Genomic DNA, 9029 nt, shown 5'->3' on the forward strand with positions numbered 1-9029 from the left:
ATCTTTGCTGTTATTGCTGGTGTGAGATGATATCTCATTGTTGTTTTGATTTGCATCTCTCTAATGGCTAGTGATCATGAACATTTCTTCATATGTTTGTTGGCTGCCCATATCTCTTCCTTGGTGAAGTGTCTGTTCATGTCCTGTGCCCATTTTTTAATTTCTTGTAGAGGTGTTGTAGTTCCCATATATTTTAGAAATGAGTCCCTTGTCTGATGTGTTGTTGCAAAAGATTTTTTCCCATTCTGTGGGTTCCCTATTTACTCTTTTGGTGAAGTCTTTGATGCACATAAGTTTGTAACTTTTAGTATAGCCCACTCATCTATTTTGTCTACTTTTGTTAGTGTACTTTTCAAAATGTTTGGTAGTCTGTGTATTCCCTGTATTAGAGCCCTCATATTTGTCCCTATTTTTTCATTAATGACCTTCATAATTTTGGGATTCACATTTAGGTTTTTAATCCATGCTGAGTTTGTTTTTGTATAGGACATGAGGTAAAGGTCTTGTTCCATTCTTTTGCATATTGCTTTCTAGTTCTGCCAGCACCATCTGTTAAAAAGACTATCCCCTCCCCTAGGCACTTTGTCGAAAAACAGTTGGCTATATGTGGATAGATTAATTTTTGGATTCTTGGTTCTGTTCCATTGATCAGTGTATCTTTCATTGTGCCACTACCAGGCTGTTTTGACCACTGTAGCTGTGTAGTAGTAGTTGAAATCGGGAAGTGAGAGGCTTCCAACCTTTTTCTTCTTGAGCAGTGCGTTGCTTATCCTGGGTCTCTTTCCTTACCATATAAATTTGTACTTGTCTTTTCCATCTCTTTGAAAAATGTCACTGGAATCTGGATTGGGATTGCATTATAAGTGTATATTGCTTTGGGTAGTATTGACATTTTCATGATGGTGAGTCTTCCTATCCAGGAACATGGTATGTTCTTCCACTTTTGTAAGTCTCTTGTGGTTTCTTTTAGTAGTGTTTTGTAATGCTCTTTGTATAGGTCCTTTTTTTCTCTGGTTACATTTATTCCTAAATATTTCATCCTTTAGGCAGCTATTATAAATGGTATTTATTTCCTAATGTCATTTTCAGTGCTGTCATTGTTGCTATAGAGGAATCCAACTGGTTTTTGTATGTTGATCTTAAACCCCGCCACATTGCTGAATCTTCCGGTGATGTCTAGTAGATTTTTTTTTTACTAAGTCTTTGGGGTTTTCTGTGTATAGGATCATATCATCTGCAAATAGAGAGTTTTATTTCCTCTTTGCCAATTTGGATGCCTTTAATGTCTCAGCTGCTTATCGCTATCAACCCTGTGTAATGAGGGAATACACTTGACCTTCCCACTCGGTTGGTATTTTGAGCTACTACATCCATAAGTAAAAGTCAATTTCATCAAATTGTAGCAATTTACACTTTATTCTTGTATCAAATTTCTTTATCTTCCTCTAGTCAAATTTTGATCATCATACTATCCAAACTAGGTCAAATGGGTGCTATCTGCAAGTTCAGACATTCTTGCTTGCCTCCCCCCATTCATATCAGCTGGATGCTTCACCCTCAGCTCCTGCCCCCACTGGCTAGGTCAGTGTCCATGGGCTCAGGAGTTACAAGGTCTCCCCAGATTTCAGACCAATGAGCCCTTCCTCTTTTCTCCCTCATCTCAAGGTCAACAGGAGTCTATGGAACAACTCAGCGCATGTCTTCATTACTGCCTTTCCTCTGCTTCCACTCACTAGTAGACCAACACGGTTATCAGTGAGCTTACAAGCCTACTCATATGTTCACTTTGAGACTCAGTCTTGGAAGGGGATTTACCCTGAAGGGATTTGATAGCTTACCTTGATGGTTTCCAGGCATATAGCTTGCTTGATCTTGTAATAGCCAAACAGTCTCCTGCTTTTTGTTTGCTTTTGGTTTTGTTTTTCTGCTGTTCTTTCTTTCAAGAAGTATCTAATGTTCCTCTAGCCACTCCGGGTTACTGTGTATATCCTTTCAAGTGGGAATGCCCCCTCAGAAGAATTTGGATGGGGCTCAGGATTCCACCTAAGGCTCTATACTCTACAAAGACTATAACAAGCATATTTTACTGGGCAAGTTCTAGAACCTCTTTTAGGTATTCCAATCAGTTAAAGGCTGAAGAGAGGCTTAAATCGTTCTTTAATCATATTTCCTGATATTCCTTTATATTACACTCAAGTGTCTATTTTAGAATAGTAGTCAAGAGAACTAATATCCATAATACAATCAATCACCTTAACATTATTTCCCTTCTTTTACCCATTCCGTTTATACCTTGATCCTTGTATCACGGAGCCCTGCCGTTCCAAGGTTGAGTATACATCACTATTTACCTCTGTCCCATTGAACCCATGCAGACCTTTTCCTACATGTTTTCCTAACTTCCCTGTTCTTCCACACCCCTTCTCCTTCTTGTGTATTGCCCTATCCTTCCTTTTATATTGCCCTCCCCCTTATCCAAGGTACAATGTTACTATCCCCAACCTGTGCCTTACTGTCCCCTCCCTCCTGCCCATGGTAACCAACCTAGAATTTTTTTTTTTTTCTTTTGGTATGAAAATTTTTTCTTAAGCCTTTACAATAATGGTCTTATGCAATATTTGCCTTTTTGTGAACAAACATCTTAACATTATTTCTTCTCCTTTGCCCCTTCAGCCTGTCTCAATCCCTATATCATATGGCCTTGTTAGTCCAAGGATGTGCAAATGTCACAGTCTACCTCTACTCCATTTAGTCCATGCATACCTCCCGAGTCTTTCCCTGTCTTCCTCACTCCTCTACCCTCCTCCCTTTTCTTATCACACAAACTTTTTGAAACCCAAGTCTATCATGGATTATTTGGTAGGCAGAGTCATGGCTGATTTACAAATGATTTGCCACATAATCTACTGTCACTTGCATATTTGACAGAATTATTTCATGTGCATGCCCAGTGTTGCCATGAGCTATGGGCATGGACGAGTGTTTTAATATAACCATAGTGTGGATAATTTTTGACTCACTCTCATAAGTATTCTTTCTTTTTAATCATTTCGCTTTGAGCTTCATATAATATTTCCAACTTTTCACTATTATAAGCAAAGGTCATAAGCATGTGAAACTTAGATGATGAATACATAAAACTGTAGAAGAATCGATGCACTTGAATTATGGTGTTGGCAAAGAATACTGAAAGTCTCATGGACTGCCAGAAGATCAAACAAATCTGTCTTGGAAGAAGTACAGCCAATATGTTTCTTAGAAGTAAGATGGTGAAACTTTGTCTCTTGTACTTTGGACATATTATCAGGAAGGACCTGGTCCCCGAAGAATGATATCATGTTTGGAAAAGTGGAGGGTCAGCAAAAAAGAGGAAGAACACACACCCCCCCCCCAATAAAATGAATTGATGTGGTGGCAACAACAATAGATTCAAATGTAACAATTGTGAGGATGGCTCAGGATCAGGCAGTGTTGTTGTTGTGTTTTTTCTGTTGTGCATAGAGTCACTATGAGTTGGAACCGACTTGATGAGTACCTAACAACATCAACAAACTACAGTTAGCAAATGTATACAAAAAGAAATCTTTGTCCTCATGTGCAAATTGTTCATTTAGAATCTGAGACGTGATTTTATTAACATTAAAAAAGCTATATAAGGTAGTACCATCTCCTTGAAATTAGTTTACCAAATCATTCTCTTAAAGAATTATACACACAGGTGCCCATTTAAATTTAAAATCTTTGTTTCATTAAATATATATTTAATATTTTGTGTCATTAAATCTATGACTTTTTCCATATTCTTATGCAATCTACATTTTCCTGATGCTTTTATAGTTTTGATTTTTACATTTCTCTTTTATTAAAAAGAATTATATTTTTGTGAACAATGTGAGCATCTAGATTAATATTTTTCAAGGGATAACTACTTAGCTACTTATTCCAAAACCATTAATTGAATAATTCCCACAAGGAATTGGTAAAGTATGGCCTGCAGGTCATATGTTACTCAGCATCTATTTATTTGGATAAAGTTTTCTGAGAACAACTACATCAATTTGTTTATGGATTGTCCATGTCTGCTTTGGCAAAACAGGGCAGAATGGAGTAGAGCAACTCCTCTCATACAGATATGATTGGGCTTCAAGAACTAATTCATTATGCAACAATAGCGTTATGTGAGGAGGAGGAGGACAGGAGGCACCCAGGAGCCTGGCCCTTCTGAAATGCTATGCCCCTGTAGTTACTATGCTTTGGACTCCATTCCTGCCATCAGGCCTGATGCTCAAGAGAACCTGGGACCTAGCAGTTGGACTAGAGGTACAGTTGGTAGCTTTGGGGCTCAGGCAACTGGCAGAGCATGTGGTCACATGCAGTTGCTGTCTGTGCCCAAACCCTCCTCTGAAGCAACTACCCCCTCTGTAGCCCCAGCTACTTGATGCTGCTGCACAGGCTGCGAGAACTCCATGGAAAGAAGCAAGTGATTTTGATCTTGGAGTACTTGGAATCCAAGACAGGAACCTAGAATCTTAACAGCTGTTTGGCAGAGGAGTTCAGAAGCCATGACTGCAGAGGAAGAGGAAACAGTCACCTTCTGCTGGAGCCCCCCAAACCCTGAACTACCCCAGGGCATTTGAATAGAGGGGAGCAGCAACAGCAGGTTCTCCCATCCTCACGTCTTCTGGGACTCTCCAGTCATTCTTATGCTCTTCTCAGAAGGGATCCCTCAACATCCATCTCAGTCCCTTCTTTTAAAGGAAAATTTGCAACCACAGCTCCAGCGGGTGGTGGGCATGGGAATAGCAAGAGACCTTCTGAAGAACTGGCTGCTTCAACTTCGAGCCAGACAGACATCAGTGTTTCTGTGGGCCAGGATCTGGACCCAAAGAAGTCCAGGTTAATGCACAATTTACTGTTGTGGTAAATGATAAAGGTTGGATAACAAGCTAGTTGATAAGTGAGGAGTAAGTATAGTTACATAAAGCCTTAAATACTTACAATATTGCCCTTTACAGAACAGTATGTCCTATAAAGCCTAAAATATTTACAATATTGTCCATTACAGAAGATAGTTTTCTGACCTGTGATTCCCCACTGAATTGAAATAATCTTCTTTTATATATTAAATGTCAGTTTGTATGATGACTCTTTCTGAGTTCTATTTTGCTCCATTGATCTGTATCTATTTCTGGGTCATTGCTATATTATATAATTATAGGTTTACAGTAATGTGTTTATGTCTGGTATAAGGCAAATATCTCCTTGTTTTCTTTTTCAAAATCTCTTTGCTCTTTTGCATATATTATTTCATGGAAACACTTTAGAAATGTCTTGTCAAATTCCAAAATAAAACACACTTTGTGATGCTAATTGGAGTTCAGTGTTATTTATAGATTAATCTGGAGCGAACTGACTTCTTTACAACATTGAAGCTTCCCATTCAGAAACATGGCATGCCTCATCATTTATTTTAGTCTTTTTAAAATTTCCTTGAAAAAAGTTTCATAATTTTCTTCTATAGTTCTTCCATATTTTTGGTTTGATTTGCTCACCTACATTTAAGGAATTTTATTGTTAAGTTAAGGAGCTCTGATAGAATAGTGGTTATGAATCTGGCTGCTAACTTCAAGGTCAGCAGTTCAAAACTACCAAACGTTCTGTGGGAGAAAGATGAGGATGTCTGCTTCCATAAAGATTTACAGCCTCAGAAACCCTATAGAGGGTAGCTATGAGTAAGAACCAACTCATTGGCACATAACCACCGCCACCATTTGTTATGGTAGAGTAGACATTTAAGACTTTTGCCACTCATTTCCCCATTTTGGGAAATCTCAAGGTAATCTCAAGGTAGTACTTAGTTTTGTACTTGGCTTTTACTACAGAAGAACAAGTAGGGTAAATGCTGTCTCTCCCTACCTCTGGTAGTTAGAGGCAGGTAGGTTGTTGTTGTTAAGTGGCATAAACTCATAGCAACCCTATGTATTGTTTCCGAGGCGCGGCTAGTGAGCTTGGACCACCGACCTTGTGGTTCAAACTGACTTTGCAGTCCAGCATGCTTACCTGCAGGACCACACCAGGACTGGAAAGATTCTCTCCTTTGGTATGGAAGTCTTGGGGTTGATTCCTGGACAATGCCTCTCATGTACAGCTACCATCTGTTTGTCTTGGAATGGTGCTGTGGGTTAATGTTCGAGACTGAAAAGTCGGTTTGATCTGCAAGGTCGGAGGTTCAAACTCACCAGTTGTTCCTTAGAAACCCTATACAGGGTTGCTATGGATCAGAATTGGCTCAACGGCACATAATAACAACAAACAACATAATACTGAACTGGTTTCTGTGGAGTTTCTAGACTAACATGGAATAGGATGAAAATAATCTACTCCCGCAAATCAGCTAATGTAAATCATGTGGGGCACAATTGTTGGATCTGCTATGGATCATGAGGATGGTACTAGACCCGCAATGTTTTGTTCCATATGCCTGGACTCACCATGAGTATGGAGCCAACGGGACAGCAGCTAAAAACAATAGCAACTCCTGGCAGTTAGAGAATGAACATATAACCCTAGTTTGGTTAATGAAATGCTATCATCAGGGACTTAAACCTTAACTGGAGTCCTGGTGTGGTGCTGTGAGTTAATGCACTGGACTTCAAGGTCAGTTTGAACCACAAAGTCAGTGGCTGAAGCTCACCAGCTGCTCCTTAAAAACCCTATACAGGGTCACTATGAGTCGGAACCAACTTGACAACACTTCACAACAACAACCCTTAAATGAATAATGCAGAGGGTTAGAGATTTTTATTTTCTTTTTTTTGGTAGCAGCCACTGTGGTTGGATGAGTTCAGCTGAATGGTATGGCAGTGAGTGTGCTAGGATGAAGCAGCTAAGCAGCATGCCAGTGAGTCATTGCACGTCGGTGGTGTGCAATGATAAGTCTATCTTTGGTTGTCCCTTACTTACCTTGCTTTCTGTCTTTACCTTTCCTTGTACTTCCCAACCCAAACCAGTGACCTACCTGAAAACCTTCCAATAAGCTTGTTTCTGTCTGAGATAAGCAGAAGCAGTTTCTGTTGTTGTAATCAAGAATCCTGACAAGGGATCATCGTGTGGATTATATTTTCTAAATAAGTTTGCTGATGTCCAAAACCGGTGTCAGTTTGTTGTACTGTGAAGGCTTGTGTGTTGCTATGGTGCTGGAAACTACGCTACCAGTATTTCTAATACAGCAGGGTCACCTATGGTAGGTGGCTTTCAGCAGAGCTTCCAGTCTAAGACAGACTAGTGCTTGAAGTACTTAAAAAAATTAGTCAGTAGATGAAAACAAAATATTATCTGATATTGTGCTGGAAGATGCGTCTCCTAGGCTGATAATCAAAACCAACTGCTGATGAGTAGATTCTAACTTATAACAACCCTGTATTGTGCATCCAAGTTCGTAAGATTTTACGGGAGCAGATAGCCTCCTCTTTCTGCCATCAAGTGGCTAATGGTTGAATACACAGTAACTGTTAACAACAGTGTACTCGAGCCTACCAGTGATTGTGGATATGGTGCAGGACTTGGCAATGTGTTGTTCTTTTCTGCTACATATGCTATGAGTTAGAACCGGCTTATGACAAGTAACAAAAATAACAACATTGCTGATGCTTATAAAAACTATTGTTGTTTGCAATAGTCTTAGAAGTCAAGGTAAAGCAGACTCTTTTGCCCTCTCGTCACTCACATTTCAAGAATTTGCAGCTGTAATGGTAATAAGAGCTCATGGCTATTCACCACTTAGTATATGACAGATGGTTGACATCTATATTGTGTTCAATCTTTATGATTATCTTGGAGAGATGGCATTTTTATTTCCATTTTTACAAATGAGGAAATGGAGTTTTACAGAGATTTAGTCAAATGTCCATGGTAGTATAATTAATCAGAAGTGGAGCCAGATTTTAAACTTGAACTTATTCTACTTCGATGCCTCTGATCTTTTCACGTCATCAATCTGACTTTATAAACAAACATATTCTTTTTTTTAATATGATTTTGAGAATAATTTAATATGTTAACTTCAACATACATTGACATTCTAATATCATCATTATATTGAATTTAAAGAAACAGAGCCTGAAGAAGACCAAAATAACCCACAGGCCATAAGGTTGGTTTGCTTTTCCTTTTTTTGTCTGATTAAACAAATGTGCACCACGATGTTTCAACAAGTAAGGCAAATGCTGTGAATGTGAAAGCTGCAGTTTACAATATATACCACATCTAGAATCCAGGGCATGTGAATTAGACAGAAGTGGTATTCATCCTAATTAAGCAACCAGATAACATCATGACAACTTGGTTTGTAGCATCAAAATTGTCCATTTAAGTTATTTTTTCTTGATGATAAGAGGTCTTACGTTGTCTCCAGTGTCTTCATTGTGTTTTTTGTGAGCCTCATCACAGAGTGGGAACTTTCTGGATCTCCAGCAACGGCAGTACACATTCTCCAAGTCAAAAGCGTGTACTATCTTGGGGTTGTCTTTCTGGATGTGAAGGTTTACCATAGATTTGTGGTGATGATCTTTGACATAAAATCTTTTGTAAGTGAGATAACCAATTGCAATGGTAACTGCTGTAATCCATGCAATTCGTACGCTGGAATTGAAAGTCAGACTCACGGTGCTATCACTTGCAAGGTGTGTGCACAGGATACAGAGAACAAACAGGGCTCGCGCAGACATTGGGAATAAAGGTCCGCACACATATTCTTTTAATTATTTGCTTCCCACATATGCATCTGCAATAAAAACACAGACATGGTCCCAGGTCTTCATTTTAAATCCCCAAGCATTTTTCAGAAACTTGTCCCTGTACCTGCTTTATAAATGTGGCATTCTCTCGCCTCTTCTTCACTTTACATACGGGAAATCTCCATACCATCTTCTATAATGTACTTCTCACTTCTCTGAACTCTTGAAACATATTTCAGTGTCATTTCTCTTATAAAGCTTTGCATTTGTGCTGTCCTTTGGTTTATATCTCTC

The 9029-nt window shown here is 39.0% G+C and overlaps 1 pseudogene; it reads right to left on the reverse strand.

The window, feature by feature from the left end:
* Nucleotides 1–8372: 8372 nt before the first annotated feature.
* On the reverse strand, nucleotides 8373–8726 carry LOC102832558 (annotated as a pseudogene).
* Between the last annotated feature and the right edge of the window lie 303 nt (nucleotides 8727–9029).

This window comes from Chrysochloris asiatica, unplaced genomic scaffold, assembly GCF_000296735.1.
Source record: "Chrysochloris asiatica unplaced genomic scaffold, ChrAsi1.0 scaffold00009, whole genome shotgun sequence".
Classification (NCBI taxonomy): Eukaryota; Metazoa; Chordata; class Mammalia; order Afrosoricida; family Chrysochloridae; genus Chrysochloris; species Chrysochloris asiatica.